This window comes from Nicotiana sylvestris, chromosome 9, assembly GCF_000393655.2.
Source record: "Nicotiana sylvestris chromosome 9, ASM39365v2, whole genome shotgun sequence".
Taxonomy (NCBI): Eukaryota; Viridiplantae; Streptophyta; class Magnoliopsida; order Solanales; family Solanaceae; genus Nicotiana; species Nicotiana sylvestris.
Window position 1 is genome coordinate 172,139,425 of NC_091065.1, and position 6,000 is coordinate 172,145,424.

Here is a 6,000-nt window from a genome sequence, read left to right on the forward strand (position 1 = left end):
AATAGGAGTGACGTAACTAGCAACTTTCGACCTTTCATATAGCTGGTCGATGGGTTCAGCAATAGTGTTGTATTGTCTAGGTGGTTTGCGGTCAAAATTGGGTCGTGGTCTTGGATAATTTTGGCTAGTTGGAGGTGACTGGAAATGAGATGGTTGGGAATTATAGGTATGATAGACAATGGCTGGTTGGGAATATCTGGGAGGTGAGGGTTGATATGTAGGTGGAGGTGTTTGGTATGCGGGCAGAGGTGCTTGGTATGTGGGTGGAGGTGTTTGATATGTGAGTGGAGATTTTGGGCCTTGAGCCACCATTACTGCCCTCATGTCCTTCTTCTTTGATATGCCACCTGATTGTAATGCTTTGTTTGTGGCCTGTAGTGACTCAAAGTTTGTTACCATCCGTTTTTTGATGCCTTCTTCTATCCTTTCCCCAAGTTTGATGATATCAGAGAATTTATGATTTTCAATAACCATCAACCTTTCATAGTATTGTGGATCCTGTGCTCTGACGAAAAATTTGTTCATCTGCTCCTCGTCCAAAGATGGCCTGACATTGGTTGCTTCTGACCTCCAACGAGTAGCATACTCATGGAAATTCTCGGTAGGCTTCTTCTTGAGATTTTGAATGTAGAAGACATCTAGTGCATTCTCTGTGTTGAACCTGAATTGGTCCATGAAGTCAGGCGCCATACTTACCCAGTTGGACCATTTCTTAGGATCCTGGCTGATGTACCAAGACAAAGCATCTCCTGTAAGACTCCTCATAAAAAGCTTCATCAGGATCTTCTCATCCTTTCCGACTCCGACAAGTTTTTCACAATAGGTCCTTAGATGAACCCTAGGATCACTTGTACCATCAAACATCTCGAACTTGGGAGGTTTGTAACCCTCTGGCAGTTCTACATCTGGCTATATGCATAGGTCTTCATAATCCAACCCGTTTATCCCTTTGTCTCCTTCGACACCCTGAACTCAACTTGTCAATTTCATGAGTTCCTCAGCCATGTTCTTGATGAAAAGGTCCTTCTCAGCGCATTCTAGTGTATAGGAGACTGGTTGGGTAGAGTGAGGTACGGTTTCCCTATATATAGGGTTGTTTTGGTGAGTGTCAGGGACTTGGGGTGTAGTGGTAATCATTGGTTGAATTTTGAGGATCGAGAATGGGTTGTGGTGTGTTCTGGGAAGTATGATAGGTAGAGGCTTATGGGTACTAGATAGGTTGAAGATGATGTTGTGGTAGAGTTGGTATCGGTAAGGGATTCAGATTTTGAGGTGGAGTTGCATATTGATGTGGTGTAGGAGGGTTTTGGTGGATGTTGGTTTGGTGTATTTTGTGGAGGCATTGGGTTTTTGGTGTTTTGTTAGTTGATATCGGGGACATTCAGGGTGAGGGATAGGTTTCCTAAGTTGCGGACCTGCTCAAGTTCTCCCTGTAGCTCCAGTATCTTTTGTTCCAACCGTAAAACCAAATCATTTGGTGTCGGAGTACTCCGACCATCTGAAGTTTCTGCATTCTCAACATCTTCCTTTCGAACACCACTTAAGTCGTCCATTTTAGCCTTCCCTTTGCTTCTCGTATTACTTGGAGGAGGATAAGGTGGAGGGACTCTAGATCTGGTATGATATGTTGATGATGCCAGTATGTGCAAACCAACCTTAGGGGATGGGAATAATAGAGAATAAAGAAACACAAAAAAGGTAAACCAGTCAGTAAGGATCCTGAAATGTTTGCAGTACATAAAGACATATTGCGGGAATGTAAATTTGTGTCCCAATTTGGGAGCCTCGTTATGCCCAAGGTAGGCCTAGCGAGACAAACAGATTTGGAGAAATTCAGTGCCAATAATTACCTCATTTCATAAATGTAAAAATAAACGCCCAAAAAATGACACGAAATAAGATAATGTTACTAATGGAACTTGGCCTTATTACATTTAAAAGAAAAGCAAGTAAACCTAATCTACTTGGTCCTAGAAGGACCCTCTCTAGACTGGATACTCTTGTCGATCAGCTCCCCCAGCTCGCGCAAGTTCAGCAGTAAGAAAGCCCTTGCCAAATGTCCTACTTCATTTCCCTCAGCGTTTTGGCAATCGGTGACCCTTTTTCTCATCTTTCCTTCTAATTCCATCAGGCTATACTCCAAATATTCCAGCCTTTCACTGGATTTAGTGGCTCTCTCTTTCCACTCATTGATCATCTCCATGTCGGCCTTATGCTGCTCCATATGCTCAGCTTCAGACTCATGAACCCTTTTGCGCAGCTTGTTATACTTCACTTCTGCTTCAGCAACCTCATCTATGACCCTGTTTCCTGGACCCACCCTTGGCTCGAAGATTCTTGCTATGTTATCATCCAACCACGATGGGTGCAAGTATGAGTGGCTCGCATGATATCGGTCTAGCTCGATGGTATCCTTTTCCACAATGATCTTCAAAGTCCACATATGTTGTGCTTCATTCTTATATGGGATAGCGTCACCCTAAAAATCAGCTATGAAGTGACTCATCTTGGCGACCCGCGGTACGACCTGTCTCCTGCCTTCTTGTCTTATGACCCTGAGAGGAGTGTAAGGGTATATGCCCCTTAACCTAATCAACACCAAGTGTGGAAAATCCCTGGATCTGATGATGAACTCGTCGGTAGGGAACACTCAAACATCCACTGGACCTGATCCTCGGTCAAATTATTGAAAAGTTGTACCCATCCCACAGCGTCCTCTGGTTGAGCAAACATGTATGGAATATAGTTCATTCTTTTGGAGTCTTCACAGAAATTCTTGACGGTATTGTCCCTTTTGGAGATGTTCCAACAACCAAACTTGTAACAGCAAATTGCAACCCTGAAAGAATCTGAACCCCTTCTGACATCATTCCAAAGCCTGGTAAATGTCCGCAATGATCATAGGGACAATGGTATATGTCTGTCCCTCGATCCTGTCCATTAAAGTTTTGGCCAGCTTGGTGTGGATTCTATCCCTTTGGATCGGGAACACTAGCATGCCCAAGAAACATACAATAAACATGAAGACCCCATGATGAATCCAACCCAAGGAGGTAATTGAGAACTCATCATCAAAAATATCATGAGAGAGAGACTATGACCGTATCGTTCATAAAGGAAGTCAAAAGGTATGTTGGAGTCCTTCAGGCATTTCAAGTCGTCATTCTTCTTTAGCATCATCATTTTCAGAAATCCCCTAGTAGTGCAATTTTTCGGTGCTAACAAACCAGGAATGTCCCAAGGCAACCCAGCAAATCCTCCTATTTCTTCTAGAAGGGGAGTCATTTCTATGTCCTCAAAGCGGAACACAGCCTTTTCCTTGTCCCAAAATATAGTGGCAGCCTCGATTAACATTTTGTTGGGCTGAAGATCCAACAGAGAAGGCAAGTTTCCTAAGACTCATTTCACTTGGTTTTGGTCACATGAAGGAAGATCTCTCCACCAATCTAGCAAAAGTGATGGTATGCTACCGACTATATCGAATCTGGGGACTTCGTGCCTCATTTTTCTGCAAAACAAAAGATAGTTAGGCCATTTCCCCCTCCACATTCGTCTATTTATACAACAATGATTAGCATATTGGCACTTATTTCTCCAAATTAATGTACGCAATTGTGGTTGCATCCATTGGGATTATGGAAAATACGATGGACTTTTGGGTGAGGTTTGTCTTAAAGGGTCATTATGTGGACAACATATTAACCCGGCTAGGTTTGACCATGATGCATGTACAATTAATCAGAGTAAGATTGATGTAAAGGTCTAGAATGAGACCCTCAAGCGGATAACTTAAGGGGGAAAGGCACAGAACCGTCGAGCACATCGTTGATCGACTAGTTTTACCGTAAATACGCCTTTCCAAATTTAAAAAGGTGAAATATAGGAAGAGCGCAAACACTCATCAAGTATTTCCATAGTATTTATTACGCACGAGTGGAATATGATGTTAAGAATGATTTATGCAACAATAAATAGCATGGTGTCATGTATTTGCACGTGAAAATAATAAATATAGTATTTAAATAATTGAAAGACAGTTACGGAAAAAGAAAACAGAGAGACAAGTCAATTTCAGGAAATAAAGAAAATCGTAAATGTTTGGGAAATAAGCAATTAAATCCAAGTAAAGGGGAAAGGGAAAAGGGTGCATAGGTATTAACAAAATAAAACATACTTAAGACTAATTCACAAAAACAAGTTCGTTATGGTAAGCGCCTAAAAATATTTCCATCAGAGTTGCCATGCTGTCGCGCCCCCTTTTTCCCTTCTTGCAGGGAAGTCCGGGTTTCGACATTCATGGGGGAACAACTCGTTTCCTTTTAGGAATTGGGTATTTGAAGAGTCGCCACCTAATGGATTAAGGTGCATTAGGGCACCTAGAGCAATTAACTCATGTAACCAGTTTTGTATTACCAGAGATTAGGGTAAGGGCTCGAAATAACCTTGAGGGGAAGGTGTTAGGCACCCCTCACGGTCAACAATGGTGGGTCCCGACCGAACTTTAAACTATACGAATTAGTCAATTAATAAGTAAGTAGTCTTAGCACATATTTGCAAATAAAGGTAGTTTCACAGTCTAAATACATAAATGACCAAGGAAGTTGAGATGGTCCAATGCACATATTGAGAGAAGTTTAGATAATTTAAACACATATAGGAATTGGGAAAGGGAAGTCTTAAGTTTATTAGCCAACAAGATCAATCTGTGTAACACCCGATAATCCTCCTCAACTAGAGGGGCTACACGTGACATTAGCGCGCAAGTCATCATATCCGTTTACTACCCATTACCTACCACCCCTTAATGGTTATATAAGTGATTTTGATTAACGACCTCTAAGCGCGCTGTTACCTGTCCCTTCCTTGTGGCCCCGGAGGAATTTAGGACCTCTAGACTTAGGCAGTTCTAGACAATCTTAAGGTGTTTAAAAGGGAAATGTCTAGGCGACAACAAATAACACATAAGACTGTCAAATAAGGAAGCGGGTAAAGGCTCATATTTACCTCCATAGATACATAGGCAAATAAACAGCACGTCTCAAGTAGCTGATTTTGAAGAAGTTCAGAAATCCTAGGAACATGATATCTAGATGAACGTCACAGATACAGGATATGCGGAGTTTGTTTTAAGGGAAATGGCAGAATCCTAACAAGTTTGCCTACTGGTTTTATAGCTTGTTAAGCCTTGATAATTTCACACATAAACAGAACTGGTTTCATAGTTATTTAACGGCCTAAGGCTTGCCTAGGTGTGTATATGCAGTCACAATCTGGGGACTACCTGAACAGTTTGAAGTTCTTTCATCCTATAGGCATGTTGATCTAAGTGGTGAATATTATAGCAGGTGATTTTATACTGATTCATACTAGGGACATGATACATATGTGTGAGAGCTGTTTTAACCTATTTATTTTAGCGACATCTCTCAAGGCAAATGCACGTATTGTCCTAAAACGGGATATCTAATGTACATGGAGAAGGTTATTTTATTAAACAGTATTAGTAACTTAATGGCAGGATTTCTAAGTGACAGTGACTTATACAAAATCAGAAGTGAGATGATGAACTATAACATGTGATATGTAGAAGCAATAAACGTGATTGTCCTAAATCAAGGTATCTAATGCACAAATTTTGCATGGTTTAATGCGAGTAATCATAGCAATCCTAAAGCATGATATCTAATGTGTGATACAAACCTATAACATGATTTTTACAGCAACTCAACATAATGTAACACCTAAATCATGGTTTCTACCCAATTTTCCCCACATAATCACATAGCAACCCTCCTCTTTCACTAGTTACCCCAATATCTGTTTACAAATAGTTATTACAGACCATGATTAAATAAATTACATAGAGGAAATGTTAAATGATATTATGGGGAGCCTGAAGCAGGCCCAAAGTAAACCTGGGAGTACCAGAACTTCAATGTAGTCTCAAATGCTCAGAAATCTCACAGCCAACAAGTTTCCAGGTGTGTCAGAGTTCCCTAA